We start from the raw sequence: 8171 nt of genomic DNA, 5'->3' as shown, positions 1-8171 counted from the left end.
AACACCTACACGCTTTACTCTTGATGACAGCTCAACTTCGGCAATCTTCGTATCAATGCTAATGGTGATCGGCAGTATCATCAACAGCGCCCTCTACACTACCGGGACTATGCGCCTTTAAGAAAAATCTAGCCAGAGAGAGAATTCTAGAGTTGTATTCTTTCTTTTTCTTTCTTTCCTTTCAAACATTTTCTCAAGCTTAGATAGGAACTTCCCAGGAATCTGTGATGTCATAAAAGAATGTTAAAGGAAAATAAAACAAGAATTTTACATATGTATGAGACGAACACATTACACCTAGTTTTGATACATTAATTGCGATGCCTTCTGTAGAAGCAAGATGAAGGTTTGTTGATTGCTTCTTCTTTTTCTTTCTTTTTTTAATTCCCAGAAAAAAACATACATTTTGAGGGATTCTCTCCATAGGTTTTTAATATTGTTCTTTATTATGATATCACAAATTGGGTTCCCTTGCAGAGAGTGGCAGAAAAAAATTAACTGAAAGATTGCAATAGAAAAAAAAAATGAACTAAGTGTCCAATATACGCTGTACCTTCAGCTTTCACTGACGTACGATACAATTGTATCACTCAGTTCTCTGCATTACTGTATTCACAAATATGCTTGAAGAAACTTCAGCAATATGTTGTTGTCTGTATATAATGAGAACACATACAGCCACATCTTATACTCCACTTTTGTCAAAATATAATTCTTGTGGTTTATTGAACCTCAACAAGGTATACAACAAATCTATCTCCTTTTTTTTTCATAACACATTTGTTGAGATAATACAGCACAGATTGTAAACAAACACGCCTTGCCTCACAAACGTACATAACCCATATTAAAGAAGGAAGCAGAAACAAACATGAATATAAATTCTTCTTTCTCACTCTTCTTGTCAAGTACAAGAAAATCAAAGTGGTAGAGTACAGAGGCAGAAAAGAGCTGAACAAGTCAAGAGTACGGGTTTGTTTTTGTTTTTTTCTGATGTAAGTTGGCAGTGATGTAATAATGAGCTGTATGAGAAGTAGAGATCCATTGCCAAACTATATTGTTAACTGAGGTGGGACAAAAAATCCTGACATTCTTTGAACATCACTTCTGATTAAAACATTGCATCTGATGCAAAAACAATTCGAAACAAAATAAAACAAAGGAGTGGTTACATGATTCTTACAGACATTACACTGTTCATGTACATTATATGCTTTCCACATCCTCACAATGGATGGCAATATTTCATACCAAAAATTGTCCTCCCTCTGATATTCTTGTCAACTACTTTTGGCATTCTCCACCCGAGTTGTTTGTCATAGCTGTTATGAAAACAAACATGATAACAGTATTTACCAATTATATTTCTCTCCGTGTATGCTACAGACAATATTACAGCTGAAATGTGGTATTTTCATACTTTTTAGCTGATATATTGCCATACCAAAAGCCAGAAATGATTTTTTGAAAAGCGGTTTGTTTCACATCTGTTCACATTAGAGTCGCATACTACAGCAGCCTGTCCTCCTACATGAAGTCATGCTGTAATTTACATCCACATAATTCGAGACCAATTACGCATTGGTATTTAGTTCACTCTTCAGCTGGAACAAGCACTTGGAGATGTTTGTTGCTCAATATCAAGATCCTTTTTACATTCCAGTACTTGTAGAGAACATTCTCCAAATGCTCCACAAACTCATCTTCCAAGCAGGAATCAGTTTAATAAAATACTTTCACTGATGATGTAGAATCGGGAGACCGGTTATCCTCTTTGGATTTTGGGTTTCTCCAAAATAACAGCAAACAGCATTTCCTACAAGTTGCAGATACCACGACACAATCTTTTAAGTGTGGAGGTGACAATTGTTGATAATTGACAATGACATGATTTGCAGGCTAATTCTGTTCTCACCACCCCCTCATGTGCATTTCGACATGTAATCCATAACAGACAACATTCACAAATCGAAATCACGGAGGTTCTTTGGACCAACCAGGCGGATACTTCTGTGTGTCGCATGTCTCATATTGTTTGACAAAAATCCCCATATCCTTTAGATTTTGATATTTTCTTGTAAAGAAAAGAAGAGATATACAGATAGTGAATTCTCAGAGATCCTCCTGCCACATTCATGACATTTGGCAGTTCTGGTAGTCATTTAGACTGATAAATCTGCCTCTTGTTCACTGGAATCTCCTTAGCTGTACAGTCGGTAATACAGTCAGCCTCTCACAACAGACAGATATCTTTCATTCACTCTGCTGTGCAGACTTACTTGCCGTTGTACCGTAGGAAATGGGGTAGAAGTTTCTTCTTTCCATTATAAGAGATCACAAAACTTGGCACGCATACCTTTATGTACTCAAGGACGAGTCAAGCTCACCAATTTTATGATTTATTCCTCTTATACACCATTTTGCCTGCTTTATTGGGTAGAACGGCCTTTGAACTCTGCTCACCTACATCGCGTTAAACTGCGGAACTTGCATGTGCACAGACAGATCGCACAGTCCTTACCGATCGGACAGCTAACAAGAGGCCACTGAACAAACGGCATGTCTATGGGTCTAGTAATCCCTTTGCTTGCAAAAGTTGTTACGCTTTCAGTGTCAATGCACACAAATTCCAAATGCCACACACTGGAACTTTGTTTAAAAAAATGAGGGACTACAGATTGAAACTTAGCACGGTTTGACATCAGCAATACCAAGACGATGAGTTGTCTTTGTACTTCATGTAAGGTTCTAATCTGGTTACTCACAGGGTGTACTCATACCCAAGTACTTAAGCCCTATAAGAGACATTTTCTTGTCTGTGGCACAAAACCCCATGCGGTGGACAACCCACCACACAGATGCAATCTTCAATTGAGTTACTATTTCGATACATTGAAAGTACAGAGCATAATAGAAGCCACCGGTTAACAAACGGCAGAAATATTACGAATATCATTCAATGGACAAGGAAACCAGAATAAAGTTGACTGCACCTTTGAATAGTCTGGATGTAGTTTGATCTGACGGCTAAAGGCAGAAAGAAAACTTATGAAAAAATATATCATATCATATCCAGACTATAACACTGAATGAAAAGCATTAACATGCTGCATGAATTCAATGACGTCACTGGAAAATGGATGTGATGCATTACTTATATCATAAACAATATGCAACACGGTAACATAATGTGACCATCCGGCTAAAAACCCCTAAAAAGTTGCAGGTTTGGATTATCTGTGATGGACCAAAATATGTCATTTGTTGACCAACTGAAACTTTTGAAAATTTGTCTTATCTGAAAGAGTAATCTTTTCTGTTGCAACTGTCAAAATTTGGCAGCTTAAAACAAAGCCAAAATCAAGATTCTATCACTTTTTCTGGACCATTTTTCTTTTCATTGACACTTTCACACAGCATGCCAGAGTGACCCCAATTCATATCCAAATCCTCTTTTCTTCCTTTTCAATGAAACTTTACCTCCTAACTCTCTCTTATTTCAGTCATTTTCAAATAGGTTAGGATGGTCCAATTTTAACAAATTATATATCATTTTAAAGCTTCCAGCTTGAGGGGGCTTATTTGCCCCCCCCCCCCCTCCAGATCTCAGCTATTGATCGCATGACTGCGGCACAAATCAGCATGTACCTTGCCCATTACGTAATCTCCAAAAATGAATGATTATTTTCGTTTATCCGAAACATGGTCTTTTTCTCTAAATTTTGCTATTTACGCTAATTTATGCATAACATTTTTTTCCATCAGATTTCAAGCTCTAAATTCCTGAATAAAGCTTCAAGTGGGCTAATTTTGACAGATATTATTTTGAAGTATTATCAATGAACTTAGGGAAAAAAATTGCCATATCAAAATGGATTTACATAATTTATTGTACTTTATTTCTTATGTATTTCTTTGTTGTTAATTTGTTAGGTATTTCCTTGTTATTTATTTGTTCTTTATTGTTTTTTTATCTAGAATAGTTGACGACATAAAGGGATGTTATCTGGAAAAAAAAAAAACCAAAACAGGGAAACACTTTAATCTGACACTTCTTGAAAAACCCATTCACTGTACACATAAAAGTCATTGGAAACTACCATTTTCGGTGATATTGGTCACAAAAGTGTGGTATATCTCAGCAAGTGTAACCCTGATTTTCGCGAACAGGGTCTCAAAATGTGCACAAGATGTGAAAGAAAAAGGTCATGAAATTTCAGCTTAAAAAAAAAAAAAAAAAAGATTTTGTTTAAAATTATCATGAAAAGTGTCAAGGGGTGTGTGTTCAGCTCCCACCCCAGCTACATAGGGGTAATCTTTGAAACTATGTAGAAAAGCAGAAATTCATTTGGGCCTACTTTTTATGGGTTTAGAGCTGGGTAGTCACAGAGAAATAAAAACATTTCAAGGGAAATAAACGGTATGTGTATTGTCTTCAATGAAAACTGCTATTTTGCACACCCTCATTTCTCAATGTTTCCAACAATGATTAAAGAAAGTAATAGCCCTGTCTTTTCATAAGCATCCTGGTAAGCACATATTAGATACAAAACATAATATGATCTCTATATACTTTAAAAAAAAAATGAAAAAGGCAAAACAAAACACCATTCTGTAAAGGCATGAAGAAAACCAAAAAACAAAGCAAAAAGCCACCAACATCATTTTAGGTGAAGTTATAACAAACACAAAGATTCAAAAAACACCAACAAAAAAGCAAGAATATATACTGAAAATAGTAAAAACCATTTCTAGAGCTTGATGATTAAATGAATCGGCTTGGTCCCTGAAAATCAAACATGATACAACAATAATGATTTGTTTTTTTAATGATTACACATGATTTCATAGATAGGTTATACCTAGGCTAGATGTAACACCTGATAAATGACAAATGTTTAAACACACAGCGAGAAGTGATGTTTATGCAAAATCTATAAAGAGTATTGCACTTCACCTATTCCCCATCTTGGGCCCCAATCATCACCTCAATTCCCTTCTAATGCAGAGCCTTGCATGAAAACGTTTGAAATCAAGTGCAAAACTCCCAATCTTCCCATCAATTTGCTTCTAGGAATATCAGAGAACTTGCTCTGGGCTTTTGCATTCTGTCTCAAAACAAAGGAACACATTCTGTATCCTTAGAGGTTTATGACACATACTGCCAATTTAATTTGATGCATCATGCATCGACAGAAGAACATCCAGCGATGAACATGTTTACCTGTATGTACATTATGTTTCAATACCTTCTTTCGTGTGACCTTCACTCAAGGAAAGATTTGGTCAAGAGAAGCATTAAAACAGGAAAAATTTGCTTACATTGGAAGATGGATGCACTGTAGCCCTGTTATTATTTGGTGAGTTCTTGCAAAGACCCACCCTAAACTGTGGAAGAGAAACTGTTTTACTCATAGCCAACTCAGCAGAAGCTATTATACCAGATGTTATAGAATGGGTAGCGAGAATCCTGCAATCTCATTGGTTGAGAGCTATGTGTTGATTTTTTTACTGGCCGCACGCTGAGTCCAGAGACTCCAACTCTCCCGTTTTCGACAGGAGATCTCCCGCCGAAAGCCTATTTTTGCAAAATCTCCCGTTCTCCCGCTTGAGATTTGATTTCTCCCGCCCTGGCTCCGTGTCTCCCGGTGGAAAGGATTTCTTACTTATTGCTATCGTATGTTGAAAAAATAAGCCTTAGATAGCACCAGAGAATTTTTAGAACCCTAGGAACTTCGCGCTTCGCACACATCAACTTGGAGTCTCCCGTTTGCTAGGGGTTTCGAGCGGGAGAATCCCCAGTTCAGAAGGTGCTTGGGGTTGGAGTCTCTGTGAGTCACAATGGTAAACATGTTATCGCGCACCTGTAGCAAGAGTATGTGCACTTTTAACAAAGGTTTGCGCACTAAGCAAGCGTTCGTGCACTCAGTACAAGACGCCTATTGGCTAAAAATCATGCATCCAGTACCTCTTTTCATACATCCAGTAAATACTGAATGCATGATTTTTGGGCTCCCGTCTATGGCAATCCAAAAGGAAATGCATCCAGTAAATTTGCCATTGGGTAACATGATAGCAAAATTGGTTTTTGGCAAGAAAATTACCCATTCTATAACACAGATGACGCACATGTCTTTTTGTGCGTTAGTCGGAATGAGTGTGTATGTGGTTACTATGGAATTTAGCGTAAACCCACACGGCTACACCTTGTGGGTTAAGCATTCCATAGTTACCTTTATGCACACCATTCCGACTGACACACTCAGACCTGTGCGTCATTTGTATACTGTCCATTCTTTTTCAGTGGCTATTGCCTACTCGTCAAAAGTCCACACCCCCTTTGTGATGATTGGCTTCAGACATTTTTCTACCAATCAACGTCCAGTCTGCTACCAGTAATAAAAATCACACTTGGCTGGACACGATAAGTTACCTTGAGAAGACAGTCTGATGACACGGCATCAGACTGATTGTTTCCAGAGTACAGAGTTGTCTTTTTGTGTTTGCTCCCTATCAGACAAACAAACATACAAACAAACAAAGAGGAAAAGCAACAACAGCACAAACCAAAGCAATTGGAAAACTAGTCAGAGTTGCAGCTCTTCAAACATGTGTTTCTCTCTTTCTTTCTTTCTTTCTTTCTTTTTTTTTTGATATTCAGCAGCACTGGAAAGTAAATGGAGAAGACGGTGAAAGCATGATATTGCCTTTCTCGTACCCAAAATAAGACAACTTCTCAACTGCATCGTTCCATGCGGGAGCGATGCAGTAAAAAAATTAAAAAAGAAGCTTCACTTCACTCAAGATTTCCTTTCACAACTACACATTCAATGAGTGATAAATCAAGAGTAAAATATATCTCTCTTGCGTACCCTGAGAACTTTTTAAAAAGCAGCTTTTTTTAATACTTTTTGTATGCTTCCTTTGCAAGGCTTAATGTGAGCCCTCGCACTGCATGTGCTATTTCCTTCTCTGAGAAGATCCTCCCTGCTCAGAGCTTTGTTCAGTTGCAACAATTAAATGCTAAAGTACCTCAGATAGGGACTGTGCACTGCCATTACATGTAAGTCAGTTGCTAGGGGGCAGTACTAGTTTGTTGGGTGTGTACAAGCCAAGTTCAAAGGTTGACCAAGCTTATCAAAAGCATGAATTACATGTGATGGGTTTCATTTAGCTCAATGAACAATTTCTCTGTGAAAATTTGATAACCTTGCATCACAGTTCAATCTCGTGTCACAAAAACTACATTCCAGAATGCACTGAAATACAAAACTTCTGGGATGTGTACCTTCTTGAGAATAAAAATGGCCTCATTACAGAGTCATAACAGCGTAAGTTTAAAACAAGACAGAAATAAATGAAAACAAGACAAAATAAACAAAATCGTTACTTGTCAATCAGTTTTGATAAAGCGATAATTGTTTGAAGGAAAAAATCCTATATAATGATGCAATCTTACGCTACACAAGTAGTTTTAATCACAGCAATATCCTCTGCCAAGCAATCTCATATCTATAGTAAGGTAGTGGCATATGGATAACATCTTCTTCTTCTTTTTAAACTTGTGTAATAGTTATACCATGATGCGCACTTCAACTGGCAGAAAGTTTCAAAAAAAGATTAATAGACATGATTCTAACAAGATACTGGCATAATCATTCGCATAATACTGTATACAATAATAATATGTTATATAATAATAAAATGCAAATACAAATACACCAATAAGTGAATAATAACATGTGCATGCCACAAGAAACAATAAAATAAGAAAGAGTGAATATTTTCATTGCATTACCTTGTCATTTAATCAATTGGGTCCACTGAAACAAATGAACTACGCATTCTATACAAACGAAACACTTCCTTCAGTGTTGAAGAGTCTTCTCCTCTCAACATTCTGAAATCCAACATTGTTTTTTCTTAATCTGAAAAGAATTCTCTGGCAGTACTCCTAAAGATCACAGGGGAGCATTTTCCTTGTCATGTTCAAATTGCCCCCTGGGAAAGGGGAAGGGGGGTTGGGGGCTCACATGGGTGATACTAAACAAGGAGAGATGTGGGTGGGGTGTGGTTATGGGTGGGGAGGGGGAAGAGGGGTGGGGACATGAGGGGGAGGGGGAAGAGGGGTGGGGACGTGAGGGGGAGGGGGGAGCTACAGCACAGCTCTG

This window comes from Diadema antillarum, unplaced genomic scaffold (assembly GCF_040938485.1).
Source record: "Diadema antillarum isolate AM-2024a unplaced genomic scaffold, OU_Dant_1.0 seq00001466_RagTag, whole genome shotgun sequence".
NCBI lineage: Eukaryota > Metazoa > Echinodermata > Echinoidea > Diadematoida > Diadematidae > Diadema > Diadema antillarum.
The sequence above is the reverse complement of the archived record's forward strand: the minus strand, read 5'-3'. Positions refer to the sequence as shown.